The following is a 22,893-nucleotide window of genomic DNA, read 5'->3' on the forward strand; positions in this document are numbered from 1 at the left end:
CACCTCCATAACTGCCTTTCAAACCCAAACTTTAATGAAATTACAGTAGAAATAGTGGTAAAATTGTCATTGGCAATAAGAGAATTAAGAACCAAAGTTCTGGCTCTTAATCAGAGGATGCTTCAACCTATAGCTGTAGGATAAACATTTAACACAAGGTATAGAGATTTATAGAAACAAAGGCAAAGGAAAATGTATCAAATCTAAAGGGTAACTGTGTAAGCTTTCATGATACTACATACCTCTAATCTCAGTTATTTGGGAGTCAGAGTCAGGAGTATCATAGTTCAAAGCTAGTCTGCGCAGATTTAAAGCAAAATCCTATCTGAGAAACAAGTTAAAAGCTAAAGAACTCACCAATCCTTTCACTCAAGTGGTAGAGCACTAACCTAGAAAGTTTAAGACCCTGAGTTAATCTCCTGTACTGCAAAATTAATTGATTACTACATTAAAATGTAATTGAACTCAGCAGTAGACTGACAGAGCTCAAGGGGAAAAAGAGCCAATTAGAAATATCACCTGACTGAGCATGGAGTGGTGCCCTAGAAACAATTTAGTACCTACCTGCCTTAATATTTCCATAGAATGTAAAAGATACTGCGTCCTCATTTGGGTGCTGTGAGAAAGATGAAGTTTCAACATGGAGTATATGGTTTGATGCCCAATGACACTGAAGAAAGAAGAAGGCTAAAAAAATAAATAAATAAAAACAAAAGACAAATGACAACACAGCAGACAAGACTCAAGGAACTCCCAAACATACCCAAAAGGAAACTGAGTTTCTTGTGAACACATTTTATTTGTTAATGGGAAGGACAGCCCCAGAAGGCTTGAAGAATATGAAGCACTGCAGTTACACTGTATTAACTAAAGCCCTCGACTTACAGATATGAGTTTCATTCCTTCTCAATGAATCAAAAACTTAATCATGACTGAGTAATTTTATAGAACTGTGACACATGACAACTTAGGAAATATGGAAAGGATCAAGAAGATAATTCACATGTTTTAAGTCCTACAAGGTTCCAAGTGTTTTATAAACACTGTGCACACTAAATGCATGAATACTGTTTTATCAAACAAGAAATTAGGGTACAAAGTTAACTCTCTTGCCCAGTACCACATGGTGTTTCTTATGCTTGAATGCACCCCTTTCATAAAAGTTTCATGAAAAATGTGTCCAAAATTCTGTATTAAAACATGTTGCTTTGGAATAGGTTATCAAAGAACCTTTCAATTATGGATAATCATCGTAAAAATACACTTATGTACAACAAATAATAATTGTAAATATTATCACTGAACTGAAGATACACACAAATGTAAACACAATCAAGAAAAATTCAATAAATTTCAATAAACTTTTGAAAAACATAATAATTCAGCCATCAATAAGAAGGTGCAACTATCATTTTTAAAATAAATAGAATGTGAGATTATTGGAACTCATTTTTAAGTTTGCTATCTATAACCACATTGAAAACACATATTCTTCATTTTTCATTGGCACCCAAATGTCTACAATGTATAATTGAGTTTTTGCAAAGCTTTGCCAAAATAGGTCAGCCTAAAAGATCAAAATTATGATCCCTTCATACTGTATAAAGCCATTATTTTTGGAACTAATTTCCTCTAAGATACTTCCTGCTTCCCAAGCATGTTCAACAAGTGTGAATAATCTTAGATCCTTGATGACATGATCTGATCCTTCTGACTCACGGTATACCTTATATCACATTTTTTAACAGATGTGTTACAATTGGCTCTCTTTATATCTCATGCTTCAAAAACAATTTCATATATTAAGTCCAGGAGACAAGCCTAAGTCTAAAAACAAATGAAGCCTTCCAAACAGGAATTTCCTTTATCTCAGAAACTGCAAAACTACTTTAAAAGATGTGATTTGGCAGTCTTCCAAGGACTACAATATTTGGACTGGGGAAAGGGAATGAATATATATGATTAAAAAATAGTCATGGGATAACTTTAGAAACTAGAGGTGGAGGGAAGCCTGAACTTTTTTGTTTTCCAATGGGAAAGAGCTTGTTGTGAAACTACAGAAACATGAGCTTTGTATAGCAAAATGGGAAATATCCTTCACAGTTTCTAAGAGAATGTTTTCTTTTTTTTTTCTTTCTTTCTTTTTTTTTTTTTTTTTTCGGTCATGGGGCCTGAACTCTGGGTCTGGGCGCTGTCCCTCAGCTCTTCAGCTCAAGGTTAGTGCTCTACCACTGGAGCCACAGTGCCACTTCCGGCTTATTCTGTTTATGTGGTGCTGAGGAATCGAACCCAGGGCCTCATGCTTGCAAGGCATGCACTCTACCGCTGAGCTACCTTCCCAGCCCCCTAAGAGAATGTTTTCGATTGCTTTTCATCTATTTTGTATTATCGTAGTATTCTCTGTGTTGCTTTATTACTGTTTTATTTCTAGCTTTAGAGGCCTTTGTCTAAATGTATCAGTTCAAATACATGGTGCCAGCAAAAGAAAGAAGAAAAAGAAAACTAAACTATAGGGGGTGGTATTTTTATTATTATAAAGATGATGTACAGAGGGGTTACAGTTTCATAAGGAGTACATTTCTTTTTTGACAATGTCACCCCTTCCTTCCCTCTCTCCCAGTTTTTCCCTCCAATTCCCACTCACAAATTGTATCATTCATTTTCAGCATAGTGTCTGACCAGTACCACTGCTGCAAACAACAGTGTTTTTCCCCCCTCACTATTCATTGCTGAGCCAGCAGTTTGCATGAGTTCCATGCCAGGGAAACCGGAAGGAAGCATGTGGCGAGGAGGGCTTGCACCAGGGCTCACATATGCCTGCAGGCATGGCGGCCTTCAAACTAAAGTGATTGCATGTCACTACTGGAAGTAGGTCTTACTGGCTCCAGCTGAAAAGAAAAAGGAGAGTGTGTTATACATGACCCTTTATCTTCTATCTAGAGAACAGAATGTATATTAAATAAGCTCATAGATGATATTTCATCATTTCATAAAACCCAATAGAGAAATTTTCAAAACATATAAAAATATAATAATATCTATGTACTATTAAGTTAGTTAAAAAGATAAAACTGTCCCCCTCCCCCTTGATACTAAATCTAACATGTCAGTGACTAAGTTGTTTTCTGTTTCAGGTGTGTTTGTTTTTGACCACTATGAGTCTGCAGTTCTTTCCGGCATTAAGGCCACTATCTGGTTCAGGTCACTGCCTGGGTCAGATACTGAGGGCCCCAAGCTTGCCAGGCCATGCAGGGTTGTGATTTCTCTTTGCCTTCTGCCAGTCAGAACACTTCCTGCAATTTTTTCCAACTGGGATTCTTTGTTGTTTTGCAAGTATTGACCAAAAGTGTCAAGATTGTTACCTCAAATCACAAAATATCTGTGCCCTTAAACAGAACATACACCATTTCTACAAGAGAAATAACAGAATTAATGGCAAATTTTGTTATATAGCCATTTCTTCCCAGGGAATGGTAGCTTCCTTGATAAAACAACTGAAGGAAAAACTTGATAATGTATTGGAGAATCAGGTCATTATAATTTGAATAAGACTGATAAATCAACAAACTGACACATCAAATTCACAACTCTTTTACATTAAGATAGAAATAACATTCTCACTTCACTGGCCCTCTCTCTCCTTTCCTCACATATGAGTCATTTATAAGAAACTTACAAATGTTTGTTTCCTCAAGTAAAATCTTCAGGACAGTTTTTTTCTTTTCACCAGAAAAGGCAGACGACTCTAATGTAAGATGAAGTTTCACGTGGAAACACAATGAAGTATCAAACCAGGAGCTAGCTCTAAATGAGATTTTGAAGTGTGCATGTTTTTTGCACACATCTTTTCCTAGTGCATTTTCTTACCTGCAATTTCCAATCCACTTGATACAACCCATTCCTTCCCTCCCAAATACTAGGAAGTATCATCTATTTCCTGTACACCACAGCCTTCTCCACAGCTACTCTAGAGGTGAGTATAAAATCACAGTACTGTTACAAGAATCATGCACACTGGAAAGGCAAAGAGAACAGATGTCCAGCATCATAGCAACTAAATACATTCAATATGATCTTATATACATTTTTTAACATTTGTTAACATATTTTGCCAAAGATACCAAGGATTTTTGCCAAAAAGTTGTCCAAAAGGAAACTAGTTTGATCACAGATACTCAAGGATTCTTAAGCCTGGCCTTAAATCTGTCTGAAAAGATTGCATGAAACAGGCTTAGGCTACATGACGTTTCCTCCTTGAGACTGCTCATATTAATGCCCACTTAATACAGAGAGGAAACAATCCCTTTGTCAGGTGTTCTTGAGTGAGAAACCATAATTACCACTTGCAATGGTGATAAATTACAGTGGCTTCCTTATACAGAAAAGACTGAAAGGCTTAGGTGGGTTATATATTAAAATAGTTGGATTAAAAATGTTTTGATTTATTATCCTGTTGTTTCTTTAATGCCACAAAATTTTTATTGCCTATTATTCAGTTGTTTTTGGTTACTGTTCATTTTCTGAAGTAGAAAGAATTTTTCTCAGTTCTTTAGTTATAGATAATCCTGAAATTCAATTTTGCTCTTTTTTAAGTGCTGTAATTAAAGGATAGAGCAGAACTCCAAAAATATTGTACCATTATAACTTTATTATCATAAAATGATAATAAAATGACTTTTACAAAGTCATTGTTTGTTGGGGAATTAAAACAGAGTGAACTTTTATTTTCTAGAATTATCTGGAGCTACTCTCTACACAGAGAATGTATTGAGTAGGCTAAGGAGTCCTGTATAATATTGTGGTCCAAAGAGTCTGACTAGATTTCTCAAATGATAAAATGTTAGTCAGTGACTGATAAATTATATAAAATTATACATGGTGGCAGATCTTAGCAATATATTTTTTATTGTGAGAATACCATACAGAGGAGTTACAATTACATGGGCAAGATAACGAGTACATTTCTTATAAAGCATTGTTGCCTCCTCATTGTTTCTTTTTCTGTCATTATCATTTAAAGTATAAAATATGTTCTGACTTACTCTTGCTGTACCAAACCTGGCCCACTAATTTTCAGCTCCTTTAGAGCACGGACCCTGTCTCTTATCTTACCACAGAACAAGTCTTACACACCACGATCATATAACTAGTTTTACAATTCCTAGTGATAAATCCATATTTCCATCTAATACTGTAGATCTTCTACATGCACTTCCTTTGACATTTCTTATATGTGTCTGCTAAAAGTAAATTATTTCTACTTTTATATGCTATATTTTATTTATATTTTTAATGAATGCACTCTCAGAATGTTTTAAATCAAGATCTGACATGGATTCTTTAAGAGTTTGAAAAAATATAATGTGGCTAATCTGATGGGTATTATGAATTAGGTCAGTTCACATTTAATGAGGTGGAATAAAACATAGACTTGAAAAGATTGGATATGTTACATATCTGTAACTCTAAATTATATGTTAGATATTCTCATTTAAGATTCTATATTTCTTACCTTCTGTTCTAATTTCCTACATTTTTAGGTATTTAAGCAACATGTTATATCATCATTTAATTACAATTCATGAATTTTCTATTGAATTTTATTTTATGAAAATATTTATATATGTTTTTCCTATTTTTGCAGCTCTAGTGGTAAGGCTAATTCTTCATATCTATTCATAATGTGTTAAACATTATTCTTGAACTGCCATGTCTTCTTATTGTCAGTAAATAGACATACTTTATAATAATCACTAATTCAGAAAGACATACAAATTGAACTGGACGGTATCCATTATTTTGTTTATATAAACAATCTAAGATACATTTTTTAAAATTTTTTGTTGGTTGCGGGGGCTGAACTCAGGGCCTGCGTGCTGTCCCTCAGCTCTTCAGCTCAAGGCTAGCTAGCGCCCTACCACTTGAGCCACAGTGTCACTTCCCACTTTTTTTCTGCTTATGTGGTTCTGAGGAATCGAAGCCAGAGCCTCATGAATGCAGGGCAAGCACTCTACCACTGAGCCAACTTCCCAACCTTAAGATACATTATTTTATTAAGATAATTTGACTTGGTTCAGAATTCCATATTTTATTTATTTACACTATAATTTTATTATATCTTTCTATTTTGAAATTGCTTTCCATTTGACAAAGGTAATAAAAGTAGAATGACATTAAAGTCTAACATGATGTTCAGCACTTAGTAAAAGCTCAAAAATATATTTGAGTTAATGAGTACTGTTACATTAAATACGCTAACAGAAATTCATAGTAGAAAAATTATTGAGCTGTTTTCCCCAAAATTAAAAACTGTTTCTGTGAAGCCAGGCATGCCTTAATCTCAGCACTGGGGAGACTAAGGCAGGAGAATTAGGGGATTGAGTTCAACCTAGGTTACATTGTGAAGCTTTGTTATAAGGAATAAACAACAACACACTCTGAAAATAATATAAAAATGCACATTTAAAAATTATATTTGAAGATGGGTTAATATTTTACTATAATAATAGGAGCTTATTGGTATCAATTGTCTCTTTGCTATTCTCTTCTCACCTAACCTTTCCATGAGCACTTGATACCACCATAGCACCTGCAGGAAAGAAGAATTTCTGAGACGAGATGATGCTCCTATTGTGACAGGCTGGTTAATTAGCACCATCTCTAACTATTCCAAGTAAGTCTTTTCAGTTTAAAGCAGCATATGGATAGTGAACTCAGTTTGATTTCGACTCATCTTCCTTGATAGAAAGAATGAATTTCTGCTGTTTGGGTTACTAATTTGAAAATTAGTAGCTTAAGGAGAAAAGGAAAGGAGGAAAGCAGGAAGGGAGAGAATGAAGGAACAAAAGATGATAGGAAGGGAAGGAAGGAAAATAATATTGAGAATTTTCATAAAGGTGAAATAAACATATAAACTCTAGATAAGTTCTCAAAGTGATTTTATATAATTTAAGCTATTTAAAGTGTAATTTTGTTGTTGTCATTAAATATTCAAAAATATATGATATACATTTCAAACTAGTTTGTTGTTTTTGAGATTTCTAAAATGAGTTTCGTTGCTTCAATTAACAACCTGTACTTTGAAATTTAAGAATCCAAGAAGAAAAAAGTGAAATCCATTTGTGTGGAAAATATAGTTAAAAATGAAAACAATACTTATTTTAAGAGTAATTTCAAGAGTAATTATTAATAGCTTCTGATATGAACTGTTTTTTTGGTTGTGGGGTTTGAACTCTGGGGCCTGGGTGCTGTCCCTGAGCTCTTCAGCTCAAGGTGCACTCTGCCACTTGAGCCACAGTACCACTTCCGGTTTTCTGGTGGTTTATTGGAGATAAGTGTTTCATGGACTTCCCTGTCCAGGCTAGCTTTGAACCATGATCCTCAGATCTCAGCCTCCTGAGTAGCTAGAATTACAGGATTGAGCCACCAGCGCCTGGCCTTGATATGATTAATTTTAAACTGTGGGTCAATCCAACATATTTAATTATAATTCTTTTAACTATCATTTATTGAAATCTATTATATGTCAGATTCTGTAGTAGGCATTTGGGAATACTGGAACAGACTAGACAGATGTAAATCTCTGCCACAGTCTTATGTTCCAAAAGGAGAAAACAGAAATTAACATATATATCATATGTTGTTGTAAGGTGATAAAAGTAACATAAAAATGAAAGGAAGAAGGAGATACTCAGAAAAATCACTAAGGAAAAGCTTACATTTGAATGAAAAGCTGAATACACATTTATATTCATCCACAGTCTAGACATTTCGAGTGAAGTGACACTTATTTTACAAAACAACACAAAGGGCAACTCTTCCATTAAGGTGGCATCACCCAGCTTTTGACCAGCTGGCAAAAGCCAATGAATGGTATCCTGTGAAGCCTTCCTAGACTCATGACTCTCAGGCAGAATTAATCACCTCTCCTTTGGCTGCTGACTCTTCATTATGCACGGACACACCAGGCTTTCCTCCCTAGTAAATTGTAGGCTCCTTGAGGTTTTATTTGGTTCTCTTTCTACCTTCATAGTCCAAAGACCTACTCATTCTAGATATTGTTTGGGTGATATGGGCACTGAAGCTTTTCACTCAAGGCTAATGCTCTACACTTAGGCCACCCTTTCAGTCCCGCATTTTGTCATTAATTAAAGTCTATCAAACTTTTCTGCTTGGGCTACTTTTGAAACATCAGACTTCTGAGAAGCTAGGATGATAGGCATAAGCCACTGGCACCTGGCTGACATACATTTAAAACAACAACTATATACAATTGTATAGTTAAGAGACATCAATAGTAAACACAACTGTCAAATAAACATCTCACTATCCAGTCAGTTCTCACTTATAATTTTTTTCAAGGACTTCCCATGGCCTAAAATGTACAGAGACAACAACCAGGCATGAAGCTCTACAGCAGTGGAGCTTCACCCAGTTTCTCTCGTCTTCACTCCCCTAAACCACACCTGCCTCGTCTCCTTTAAAAACCATGCCTTTGCCTCCCTGTAGAGGCCATGCCCTCTACCTGAAGGCTGTTGTTCACCTTCTATATTTCTAGTTTCATTTCAACTTTTTTCCTGAAAAGCTTTCCTGCATTTCCTTAGGAAGAGTTATCTATCCTCTGCGCTCCTTTATTTCCATGTGTTGGCTATAATATTTATTACAATGTGCTATAATTGTTTCTTTATCTGCCTTCTCCATTGGATGGAAGGTTTTTGAAAATAAGGAACATTTTTATCATTTTTGTACCATCAGTGGGTAGCAACAGTACCAAACTGCTGTTAATAAATCTCAGTTGAATAGATTTTAAATGCTTGCTTACATTCAATGAAACACTACTACCCGAGATATTCAAAAACAAATCTACAGTGTACTTTCTCCCATGTACTATTCTGTATATGAAGTAAGTGGCTTATTTTTTTATTGGCGTTGTTCTTAGATTATTTTGTTGCTTGATTGTTTTGAGACAAAACAAACTTCCTGTATAGCCTTAAACTCACTATTATAACCCAGACCTGTAATTCTTCTTCCTTTATCTTCCAAGTGTTGAGATTACAGTTGGCACCACCATAACATTTTCAAAAGAATACAAAGCTAAACAAGTAAACCATGTATGTAGTATGCTCTATCTCATATGGCTTTAAAATCTTTAAATACATTCAGTATTAACAATGGGAATAACTAACTAGGAATTGTTATGCAAATAGCTCTAACTGGGAATAATTTTGATCCTTATGAGTCATTTGGTAATGTCTACAACTATTTTGAGTTGCCCAAACTTGGAAGTTGGGGCTGCTACTGGCACCTAGTGGGTAAAGGCCAGGAATGCAGCAAAACATCTACAAAGCATAGAACATCCACCACAACAAAGAATTACTGGCCGCAAATGTCAATAGTACTTAGGTTAAAACTCTGACCTAACTCTTTTATATCAAGAAACTATTATTTTACAAGTTACTATAATGCCATTGGAAGTTATAATGAGCTCTTATGTAGCTATGACTGTTTCACTAGTCAGCTTGTAGGAACGCACAACTTCTAAAGGGAACTATAAAACATTGTACTATGACCTAAGGGAACTATCAATCCCAGGAAAAGTGGAGGGCTGGGTTTTGTGTTCTATAATTGATCAATAGCAATTTGAACCCTGCTAAAATAATTAGATAACATAGTCAATCTCAGAAACATTTTGATGAATTATTAATGAGCATTAAAGTAGTAATGCTGATAAAAATGGATGATGACTATGGAAAGAATCACTAGACTACTTAGCAACCAGATTACCAACCTTTGTAACATTTTAGGGTTTGCATACACAAGTAGGATAGTTTAACAAATCATGTTAATACAAACCTATAGTACTTGGAGCAGCTAAGGCAGGAAGACCTAGAGTTCAATGGCAGCTTGGGCACAAAAACAAAAAACAGAATAAGATAGATTACAAACAGGAAATGGCCAGGCAGAGTGGCTAACGCCTGTAATCCTCATTACTTAGGAGGCTGAAATCTGAGGATCTCAGTTCAAAGCCAGCTCAGGTAGAAAAGTTCATGAGATTCTTACCTGCAATTACCCACCAAAAAGCTGAAAGTGGAGCTGTGGATCAAATGGTGGAGTGCTAGTCTTGAGCAAAAAAGCTCAGTGCCTAGGCCTTGAGTTTAATCCCCCCCCCCCCCACAAATATATAACCAGGAATTAGTGCCAAGCATGGTGATCATTCCTATAATCCCAGCACTAGGTGGCTAAAGCAACGGGGCCATGAGTCCAAGGGCAGCCTGTGCTACCTAGAGAGACCTTGTCTCAAAAAAAATGAAGCCAAGAAAAAAGTCAGAAAATACATCAACATAGAATCAGAAAATGTGAAAATTACTTACATACTCTGGCCCCCAAATATAGGTCAATAATTCGGTGAGAGTAGGGATACTACACATTTAGCTACTTTATGCTTATGACAAAACATTACTTCCATCTCCAGTTTCTTACTGACTATATTTTGGTGACCTATAGGTGAGCTTCATTTAGATTTATCTTTGACATGTATACACTTAACATTTCAAAAGATAAGCTGACCATTTGTCATTTTTCCCATAACAAGATGATAATGCCTATGTTCTTTTCAGTAGTATAACCCAAATTATGAGTATCTTGGGCCACAACTTAATTATCTCCCATTTTACTCTCTTACTCTTCAGCATTAATATCCAACATTCACGTGATCTGGATAATTCAATGGTTTTTGGATTTCATCACTTGCTCCATGCATTCCCCTTTATTCACTACCTTATTGAAAGTTCTTTTTTTTCCAAAAGATTTATTCTCTGACTGCAACCTCAAGTAGTCTCTTTGGTGTCTCCCTCACACCAAGTGACTCACATAAGTGTCATTTATAATAGTAACCACACAATAATACTAATGACAATTCTAGGCTGCTATAACTTGAGGGTTTACAACTCGAGTAAGATTGCCTGTATTCCACTTCAGTATATTAACTCACTCAAAATTTAATATCCATACCTTATGACATAGCTACTATGATTATCCTCATTTTATGAATGAGAAAGTTCAAGTGTAGAAATTGGAAATTATTTGCCCTAGATCACACATCTAGAAAGCACTGAGCCAGGATTCAGTCCCAGTCAGTGCAGCTTTATTGGTTAAGCCCTTAACTCCTTAGTATGCTACCCCATATACTCCTGTTTCTTATCACCAAGTATTTGGCAAGTCCTCTGTCCATTCCAGAAGGTGATACTCTGTATACTGACTATACAATCAGCTCAGTTTCTCTTGCAGTTTCACTCTTCCACATGCAGCTAGTTACCTTTGTTTTAATTTACATAGTAATGAATTATTTTACTCTACTTATGTGGTAGTGAATTGGTTTGCAATTGTTCTCAAGTAGTTCATTTGTTTTTATTTTGTCTCTTTATTTGGTTTAAGTTCTTTTAACCTAACACTAAAGAGTTTCTAAAGAGCTTTTCAAAGATTCTTATTATACTACATTCTCCCAAGTACTTCTTATAGTACCACTGAGTATTAAGTACTTTAAGAGTACTCTTTTACTTACACAAAAATTCTTTACAAATATAATAATAAATGTAAGTGACTAATTCTAAGTCCAGTATTTTTATTTACAATATTACTTTCTAGAATTTAGTTATTAATGGTGGGCCACGGTCCAAAACATATCAGAAAAATCTCAGAAATAATTCATAAGGATTAAATGGAACACAGTTCTCAGTAGCATGAAGAATGCTTAAACTATTCCATTCTGTATCACCTAAGATGTGAATCACTCTCTGGTCCATAGTATCCACATTGTAGGTCTAGTTTGTTATTCACTAGTAGTCAGTTTGGTTGTCACACACACTATCATGCCATTGCAGTGCTTACATAGATATCAGCATTAACCTTAGTTTTAGGTACATTAGAGATCTCCAGAGGCAGTCGGGAGACTGTTGTACTATGATGAATTCAAAAACTAAGTTGGAGACCCATAACAGCATTTCCTAAGAGATAATCAGAACCAGCTAGATTTTCAGATCCTGAAGATGATTTTTTAAAAAAATCTTTAAGCTAAATTTGTTAATGCCAAAGATTTGAGGGGAGGAAAATAACAGACTTTTTTTCAGCTAATATAACTGGAGGAAAGTTTCAGAATACCGCCCAGGTGAGGACATAAAACTTCCCAATACTTTAACTGAGATTATAATTAAGATTGGACATCTTCAGAAGTGAAGTTTTACTGTCCAGTTTATACAAATTCTTGCATTTTAGCAAGAATCTTGGGGCGAATGGATTAACCCCTTGTTCCAAAAACTATCAATATCACAACGGTAGCATCCTTTGGAAACTCCATTACCATTCAGAAATCTTTAAGTGGACTGACAGTTCCAACAAGTCTTTGGTTTGACTTGTCCATTTGCAGAAAATGAAAGTATAAGAAGTTTAAATCAATAAATATAAGCTCAGCCTATGTTCACTGCAGTTTGCAATTTGCCTGACTAGTGTAACTACAACAGAACTGGCTCATTTAGGCAGTTTATTTGTCAATGAATGGGTTCATAAATTTTCATCCATTTACATGACAGTAATAATAGCAATATCTACATATTGTATTAATATAATGAGGTGGTTCAAAATGTCTCTCTCACATGGTAACTGGTGGCTATTGCCTCCAGGTACTTCACTCAAGCTGAGGCCAAGTAGTAAAATTCGTGAAACTCTTCTTTTTTGTGTGTGCTTACACTGGAGCTTGAACTCAGGGGCTTGCGCTCTTGCTTGACATTTTCCTCAAGGCTGGTACTCTACCACTTGGGCCACATCTCTACCTCTGACCTTTTTGTGGTTAATTGCAGAAAACAGTTTCATGGAATTGTTTGTCCACGCTGGCTTTCAACATTGATCCTCAAATATCAGCCTCCTAAGTATCAAGGAATACAAGAGTCAGCCTGGCATGAAGTCCTTTTTAACCTAATACAGGCTGCAGTGGCATGAGCCTGTCATACATGAAGCCTAGATTAAAATGATCACAGTTCCAGGACAGCATGGGAAAGAAAAACATGAGATTCCATTTGAGTTGAGAGAAGGTGGGCATTGTGATATGCATCTGCCATTCCAGCTCTGACAGGAAGCTTAAAATAAGCAAGGGATGATCCAGGCATGTTGCTGGGCAGGAAGCTAGATTAAATCTTAAAAAAAAAAACAAACTAGCTCAAATAAGGTCTGAACGCATAGCTGAATGGTACAAAATCTGCCTAGCCATTATGAGGCCCTGAGTTCCAACCCCAACAGCACCACTACCAACCACAAAAGTATCTCTCTAGATCAGACTGTCTGAATACACATACCTGCTCATACGGTAAAGAGGAAAATAAATGCTGTCCATTTAGAATCATATGATACATATTAAGTGCTCTACAAATCTTAGCTATCTTGCGTGTCCTACTCTAAACCAGTCAACTAACCTTAACACAACTGACATTTGATATATTGATTTCTTTGTAGTGGAGGGCTGTCAGCACATTGTAAGATGTTTAGTATTTTCACAGCCTCTACCCATCAGATCTCAGTAGCATTTTCCCAGTCATAACAAACATGAGTCAGAAGCAAAATCATCCCTGGTTGATAGGCACTGCATTGAACTGTCCTTTTTACAAATAACTACTGATTCATTAAAATAATCTAACAAGCGTGCTAATTGCATATCTTCTATTTTACATATAAAAAAACTGAAATTCAGATATATTACCACCTTTCCAAGGTGACCCAACTTCCCCAGGTTCAGCTGATTCCATACTTTTGACTTAATTACCAAGTCTCTAATATAAGTGATGGTTGTTTACATGCCTTCCTTTGGTTTCTCTCTACCTTTAGGCAGAGGGTGTAGGACCCACAGAGGATAATAGTGAGTAATTCTTACCTCTCCAGAGTTTTGAGATGACCTCAGAAGTCTTCATTTTATGCCCATGAGCTTTAAACCACAACATGATTATTCAAGGCAAGTTTTGGTACATCCTACCTGGGATGGGTTAATAGGCAAAATATCATTATCATGAAAATATGGTCAGTCATATGATTTAAAATGGATAAGGGACCATCTTAAGTCTTCCCTCTTGGGAAGAGGGATGTTCTCTCACTCAGTTTTCTTTTGTTTCTACAAACAACTTATCTCTGGCCTTCACCAAAGCTCTTCCATGTCATAGAATGTCCCTCTCTGTATGCAAATCTTGTTCCTACAGCATCCTGCCAACAGGTCATTCTTCTACAATTAGTAAATTCCTGCCCCTGCAACTCTTCACTATCTACATATTTGCTGAATGAACGCCTGTTTCTCTGAGCTTCTCAGCCATATGTCTTCCTTTTCTGGGTCTCTTAGTTAAAATCCTGGCACCTCTTTCAGGCCCAGATTAGCTGAAGCTTCTGAACAACGCATTCTCACAAAGCATTTGCCTCACCAAAGCCCTTCTATTTTAAGATGTTACAGTCCTTATAGTCTATCTCATACCACCTGTATCTTACTTTAAATTCTCTGGTGTCTTCTGGAGTCTCATGTTTCTCAAATGGATCATCATTATAATGCCCTGTTGCATGCTAGTACTATACCTTAATGCTTATGAATGTGCCAAAGAATGTCCTCAATGCATCCTTATATATGGACTGCATTGTCCAGCTGCTGCTAGGAATAGGTGGAATACTTCAAAGAAAAATGTTCCTTTCTCTGATATTATCTTTATATCTTGGGTGCTATCCAATATGAGGTTACCTCATATTCACTGCTACTTGGAAATAGCACCACCAGTACACCTGCTTTTTGTCAACTCATTTCCAACTAGGTCCCTGTACTGACACTTAGCTTTCAAGTCCTTAGTCTCTTTTTCTTATCAGCACACCTTGCCTTACTCCTGCACCATGGTCTTTGGCATTGACTTTCTTCCTTGGGTGTACACACAAATCACTATGCTGATGTCGGCTCTTAATGGCCTTTTTGTACTGGCATCTTTGAAGATGGAAATTATGACATCATCTAATCCAATGATTCCCAAACATAACTAAAGATAAGATCACTAGCAAGCCTATGAAACATTCCAGCACCTAGGCCTTGCTCCAAACCTACAGGAATCTAATTAGAATGTTCAAAAAGGCCTAGGAGCTAGAGTAACTAACATTCATCCTAGGTGATTCTTATGAGAAGATGACCAAGGGCATACTAATGTAAGTCAGTGGCCAATATTTTACCAAGTGATCCAGTAAGATATTCAGGTTTAGTCTCCAGTGTAAATTTAAGTATATTGGGAAAAGAGACTATTTTAGAGAATTAGCAGCATTCTTCCTTACCAATTCCTATTTTCTAGCTATTAATATAGGGAATTATACTACTATACCACTAATATACAAAGTAGCTATTTTATATTGGACTATCTACACAAAATCTCACAACTTTAATTTTGCCACTTACAAGCTTTTGAAAGGGAGAGTGGACCAGATCTCTAGTAATTTTCTTTTGTGGGTATTTATTAGAATTACTTACAGAAATTTTAAAACATACCATCTCCAAGAATTGTATTTTATTTGAGCCAAAGTAATTAAGATTAAAATAAAATGAACGGGTAATTGTAAAGATTCCTTCCAGCTCTGAAATAACTCTTTGATTTAATGATTATATCATTAAAAAATTCCTGTGTCACCTGGAACTGGTGGCTCACACTGTAATCCTAGCTACTTCTGCTATCTGAGGATCACAGTTTCTAGCCAGCTCAGACAGGAATGTCCATGAGACTTTTATCTCCAATAAAGTAACAAAAAGCTGGAAGTTGAGCTGTGGCCTAAAAGAAAGTGTTCAATTTGAGCAGAAAGCTCAAAGACAGTGCTCAGGTCCTGAGTTCAAGCCACAGAACCTGTATTCGTGCAGGCACGTGCATGCTACAATCACACACACACACACACACACACACACACACACACACACACACACACATACCCATGTCAATGCTAGACACTTATTTTATGGATAATGTGCTCTTTTATTTTACTTTTTCAATATCATGTTTTAGACAGTTGATGCTCATGTGGCAAAGACAATAATTCTCAACTGTTTTATGAGTCACAGTAACATGTAAAAATATTTGAGAATGCAATGAAGTTATAAAATCTATAGGCTGAAAGACATTAAAGGCAATAGCCAACTACTAATTAAACAAAGATGGGCACATAATTATCCATTTCTCCAATGTTTCAAGTAATATTTATTGTTGAATGTCTTCTATCTAGCAGCTCCTGTGCTAATTACTATGGATATGTCAATGAATTAACAAAATATTACAAATCTTCTTGGAAAGATAAACATAAGGCCATATTACAAACATGATATCGACCAAGAAGAAATACAGGGAGCTATAGCATATGTAAAACCTACTCTATTCAGAAAAGGCATGTAGGAGCAAGTGGTATTTGGGATAAAACCTAAAAATTGAATTGGAATTAAATTTGTGTCTGGACCAGAATGGAGAGCATATTGCAACAGAGACTGAGATGGAAAGAGCTTGAGGAATATGAGAAATCAAAAGAACTCAAAAAGACCTGGAATTTCTAAGTGAAGGGAAAAAATAGTACAAGTGAGAACCATGTAGGATCAAGTAAGAATGTTCAGCATTTACTTCAAGAGCACTGAAGTATGGACTGTTTTAAGCAAGGTGCTACAGTGAAGACTTACATGCTTAAAGGTTCCCATGGTGCTGGAGTGTAGAGATGCCTGAGTGAGAAGAGAGAAAACAGGCTGTTCCAATAGTCAAAAGAATTAAAGAGTAGAATAATGGCAGCAGAGATGAGAAAAGGCCAGTATACTCAAGATATCCATTTTAGTAAACTCAGAAGACCCTGTGTTCCATAGGCAAAAGATGAGAAACATAAAAAAAATCAACATTTCATATTTAACTGAGTTGATGCTTATGCTGTTTACTGATAAGGGAACCTGAAAGAGAGCTTCCATTTTCAGTGGGAAAATGATAGGTTCAGTGACTGGTTCACACTTAGCATGAAAATGTATGTAAGTTAAACACTAAAGAACATGAGATGTTCTGTTGGGAATGGAAACTAGTGGGAAGAGGGTGGGTGAACATAGAGGGAAAAGAAGGTGAATATGGTTAAGTATTGTGTGTGTGTTTGTGTATGTGTGTGTGTGTGTGTGTGTGTGTGTGTGTGTGTGTGTGAAAATAGGACAATTAAACCTGATGTAATTGTTTTAAGAAAGAGGAAAGAAGAATAACAAAGAGGGTAAGTTGATTCAGGGGAAATTGTATACAATTATGGAAACATGAAAATGAAACATCCTTGTAAAGCAATATATTCTAATAGAATCCTTTATAAAACCTAAATGAGAAACGTAACACCTGTGAGTTAACCTAGTAGAGATCTTGAGTAAAACTTGGGCTTGAGACTCAAAAGAGAGAACTAGGATAAATTTACAAATTGTGAGTTTTCAGAATATAAGCAATCATGGAAGTCACCGAAGATGAATGATATTACCTACTATATGCTGGGAGTATAGACATCTCTGTGGCTATCTATTCACGGTGGCATACATCCCAATACATACAATTATGTATGTACCAGGCTAGAATTTTAGTTCAGATGACATGAACACTGCACTGGAAATTCTTATTATAGATCATGGTAGGTATGTCCCATGTTTGTCCTCCCCTTTAGAGGTTTATCTGCCAATTCAACCCACTTTGTTCTAAAACACACACACACACACACACACACACACACACACACACACATACACACACATACACACACACACAAAGGGAACTTCAATGAAAAGTATCTTTTAACCAACTTACTAAGAAATTTAACTTAAATTTTAAAGTGAAATATACAAATGAATATCACAATATTTTAAATGTCATTGATCAAAACAATTCAAGGAGCAAATTGCATATTTTTGCTGTTACTCTCATGATAAGGTGAACTTTATAGTTTACACATCTGTGATCACAAAGCCCAAGCTTACTATTAGGTCCGTGCCACACATAAAGAAGTCCAATGTCTAAGGGGTTCTTGGGACATGATTTACTTTTAAAATGTACTTTGTGAAAAAAATGCTCTTTTAAAACATAAAGAGCATTGCATTAAATACCTCACTTCTCTGTTTGACGGTTCAGGTGACAGCATAATTTAACTATTAACCTAATGAAGACTGACGTTTCTGAGGTTTGATCTTTGTTATTTCTCTTCTTTCCTCCCATGCTTTTACTTTCTTCCATCAGTTTTTCATCCACTTATTCTTCCCTTTCTTCATTCCTTGTCTCCCTTTTCTCTCCTGTTTTCTTTAATTTCCCCTTTGTTCTCCATAGTTTTTTCCCTTGAAGCTTTGATGGAATGAGACAGTAGATACATATAAACCTAAATACCACATACAACATTGTATGTTTTGCAAAGCACTGTTATAAAACTATACTGTTAACACTGTTAACACTAGAAATGGATTACTTTGTATTAATCATCTTATCCAATGTACTCATTTTACAAATCAAAAAAGAAAAATTTCAATTCTACTGATGTATGTGAAAAACATCTTAAAGTTTATTTGACCATGAAGTTAGATTTCATACAAGAATGACAGATCTCCATTTTATTAGTTTACTGGGTCAGCGGGCCTAGAACTGATTGACTTAGTAGTTGCCTGATAGCCTATATGGTAATAGGCCTTTGAAATACAGTAAGTCTGAATTGAGATGTGCCATAAGTGTAAAATACATAGCAAATTTTGAAGACAGAATTTAAAATGTGAAAATATCTCATGATTTTTATATTTATTACATGGTGAAATAGTATTTTGAATATGTTGGGTTCAATAAAACATATTATTTAAACTAATTTTATGTGTTTCTGCTTACTTTGCAATGTAGCTACTGAAAAAAATTTAATATATATTTTTATTGTAAAGATACTGTGCAAAGGGGTTACAGTTACATGAGTAAGGTAAGAAATTTTAAATATGTAAGTCACATTTTTTAATTTCTTATAAGTTTACAGAACAGGATAGGATGTTTCTGACAAATGGTATAATGTTATTAAGTTTGGTTAGGTTACATTTCAGACCTTTGAAAATTCCTAAGTTCATCTACTATTGATAAAGAAAAGAATTCACCTACCAAAAAAGTGGATTATTCTTGGAGGATATTAAGAATATACTGTCATAGATAAGTACTGCTCCAAAATGCAATGGTCTGTCCAAAGTCATGTAGCTTATTAGTTCAGAAGTTCTACCAGGTTCTAGGACTATTCACTTGCTCATTGGCATTTTCTCAGAGAATCCATGGCCAAAATTATAAAGTGTGTCTGTGTCTGTGTGTGCTGGTCCTGGGGCTTGAACTCAGCACCTGGCACTGTCACTAAGCTCTTTTACTCAAGGTTAATACCCTACTGCTTGAACCACAGCTTGATTTCTGGCTTTTTAGTAGTTAATTGGAGATTCTCACAGACTTCTTCCCAGGCTGTCTTCAAACTGCAATCCTCAGATTTCAATCTACGGAGTAACTAGGATTACAGGTGTGGGCCACCAGTGCCTGGCTATGAAATAGTTTTCAATGGCTGAAAAACTGGTTTTAGTGAAATTCAACAAGTATTTGAGTACCTAATAATAGGTATTCAATAGGTATTTTGCTAGGTAGTAGTTACTGGAAGGATTTCAGTTGTGGGGGCTGAACTCTGGGCCTGGTGCTATCCCTCAGCTCTTCAGCTCAAAGCTAGTGCTCTACCACTTGAACCACAGCACCACTTCCGGCTTTTTTCTGCTTATGTGGTGGTGAGGAATCAAACCTAGGGCCTCATGCATGGGAGGCAAGCACTCTACCACTGAGCCAACTTCCTAGCCCAGAAGGATTAAATTTTATAATTTTAATATCATATGAACTTTGCTTGCGTTCTAAATAAAAACAAGTACTTTCATCATATTTCCTTCTATTCGTAATTTAAGTTGACCATAACTATGAAAGGGCTAAGGTCCCTTAATTCTAAAATTCTAAGCCACATATTTTAATCATGTGAAAAAAGTGGTTAAAGTTTCTGTTAATTAATAGATGAGCATATTTCATAACTAAAATGTGAACATTTTTATCTGTGTGTTGGTGGTTCACCCTTGTAATCCTTGCTATTCAGAGAGCAGAGATATGAGGACTGCAGTTTGAAGCCAACATGGGCAGAAAAGTCTAAGCTCTAAGCCAGAAGTGGGACTGTAGCTCAAATGGTAGAGCACTAGCTTTGAGCACAAAAGCTCAGGGGCAATCCAGGACCAGCACACACACACACACACACACACACACACACACACACACACACACACACACACACACACACACACACACACACACACACACACACACTGAAATTTTTAATAAAAATTTGTTAAATGCTATTGTTAATCTAAAACATAAGTTTTGGCCAACATGTTGGTACACAGCTAGCTAAAAAGGACCACAGGTGTGCATACGCTCAAGTGGTAGAGTACCTGATTATCAAATACAAGAGCATGAGCTCAATCCATAGTACTGTAGAAAAGAAACAAGCAAAAACAAAACGACCAAAAAAAAAAACCCAAAACAAAAACCCAACCACTTTGACTTCTACAAATATGCTTTAAAACCATTCTCAAAAATTTTCCCAGGGCTGGGAAGGTGGCTCAGTGGTAGAGTGCTTGCCTTGCATGCTTGAGGTCCTGGGTTTTCCAGCAGAAAAAGCTGGAAGTGGCACTCTGGCTCAAGTGGTAGAGCGCTAGCCTTGAGCTGAAGAGTTGAGGGACAGAACACAGGCCCAGAGTTCAGGGCCCACAACCAAAAGAAAGAGAAAAAAAGAAAAAGAAAAAAAATTCTCAAAGCTTTTCTTTTAATTAAAAAGAAAAGTCAATTCTGAATCTAAACCTCTAACTTTTTTTTTTTTTTTGGGTCCAGTCGTGGGGCCTGAACTCTGGGCCTGGGCGCTGTCCCTCAGCTCTTCAGCTCAAGGCTAGCGCTCTACCACTTGAGCCACAGCGCCACTTCAGGCTTTTTTGTTTTTGCTTATGTGGTGCTGAGGAATCGAACCCAGAGCCTCAGGCATGCAAGGCAAGAGCTCTACCACTGAGCCACCTTCCCAGCCCTAAACCTCTAACTTTTAACTATTTTAAAGAAATATAGAAGGCATTCTTAAATTCTGTAAAATAATCTTGTTACTTATCAAATACATTATGAAAGTGAAATAAGAAATTAAAGAAGGTATTAGGGATGGAGAAGCCCTACCTATTTAAAGAGTTAAGTACCACGTAAAATAATCTGAGATAACCAAGAAAATATGGAATATAATTTTGACATATTAATACATTATAATTTTAGCATAATTATTATAGTTATAATTTTAATTATTGTGTCACTATATATTTATGTTAAATAACATAACATTATTGTATTTTATAAAAATTCCTTATTTTTTAAATGCATAATTAATTTTTAAAGACACAATGAGGTGCTTGGGTGAATTTTGAGGATTGAGGGAGAGGAAAACTAGGTGGAGATATCTATGAAATAATCCAATAATTGATAATTATTGAAGCTGAGCTGAGAATATATTCATTATCCTCTTTCTGTTTTTGTATGTGTTTGAAAGTTTTAAGAGGGGACACCAAATGCCTACTAAAATGAAAAGCTAATGCTTGGAAGCAAATGGGAGTGGTATATTTTTCAAAATGTAATCCAATGACCATATGCCTCTTCTCCACTTCCAGAATAATCTCCAAAACACAGGCTTCTTGAAAATCTATAACTTCTGGTAATGGAACTTGGGTATATAGCTGGGTATTTCAACTGTACACTAAATTTTTGAGAACTGTGTTTTCTGGCTACAACACTGGGAAAGAAAGATCTTATAGTTTTCAACCGTGTCTGTAGAGATTAACTGGATCTCAAAGAGCTATTATTGTGTGTGTGTGTGTGTGTGTGTGTGTGTGTGTGTGTGTGTGTGTGTGTGTGTGTGTGTGTGTGTGTGTGTGTGTGTGATTAGGTCCTGGGGCTTGAACCCAGGACCTGGGCACCGTCTTTGAGATTTTGTGCTCAAGGTTAGTGTTCTACTACTCAAGCCACAGCTCCGCTTGCAGCTTTTTGATGTTTAATTGGAGCAAAGAGTCTTGTGGACTTTTCTACTTGGGCTGGCTTCGGACTGAGATCATCAGATCCCAGAGCAAAAAGGGCTGGGGGAATGGCTCAGGCGGTAGAGCTCCAGCATAGCAAGTGTAAAAACCCTGAGTTCAAACTCCAGGTCACCAAGTTAAAAACAAACAAAAAAAAATAGTTAAGCAGTATTTTAATAAGGAATTGTTAAGACGGCGATGTTAGACGCAGAACTGATTAATGCCTTACAGAATAAATTACCAACTGTAAATGTAGAGGTTCTACCCCATAGAAGTTGCAGGCATCTCTATACGGTAAGTCCACAAACTTACCTTCGTCCTCTCTCTACATCTAACCCCCCTAGACTGCGTGGTGAAGTAGCCTCATCATTCCAGGACAAAGCAAAACCAGCACCTGGCTTTCCAGTAATCTCTTTTGGGTACTTCCAAAGTTCAGGACTTTTTAAATTCACAGAAATTGCCCATACTGCCTGGGGTATGTGCTTCAACACTTTCCACTCGGCTGGGGTCCGCATTTACGTCTATTTTTCATCCTGGACACGTGGTAAAGTGACTGCACGTGTGACATCCCTGCCTCAGTTTCCGACTTTGCCCAGATAATAGGGGTACTTTGCTACTATTCCCCACATTTACCCCTACGAGGCGCTTGCAACATCGTCGTTTACTTGGTTGTTAGGCTTTGAGAAAAACCCCAAGAACTTCTACATCCGCTCCGCCAGAGGACGCCTCTCAGATCC

At 36.2% G+C, this 22,893-nt stretch overlaps 1 long non-coding RNA gene across 1 annotated transcript; it reads right to left on the bottom strand.

Annotated features, from left to right (window-relative positions):
• Positions 1-2,553: 2,553 nt before the first annotated feature.
• LOC138809194 (uncharacterized) lies at positions 2,554-22,840 on the bottom strand. Its single transcript, XR_011366745.1, has 3 exons — positions 22,790-22,840; positions 13,916-14,014; positions 2,554-2,888 (listed from the first exon to the last, which is right to left on the bottom strand). It is a non-coding gene; the product is annotated as an uncharacterized lncRNA (long non-coding RNA).
• Between the last annotated feature and the right edge of the window lie 53 nt (positions 22,841-22,893).

Source organism: Dipodomys merriami, unplaced genomic scaffold (assembly GCF_024711535.1).
Source record: "Dipodomys merriami isolate MVZ:Mamm:240054 unplaced genomic scaffold, mDipMer1.0.p SCAF_49, whole genome shotgun sequence".
Lineage (NCBI taxonomy): Eukaryota > Metazoa > Chordata > Mammalia > Rodentia > Heteromyidae > Dipodomys > Dipodomys merriami.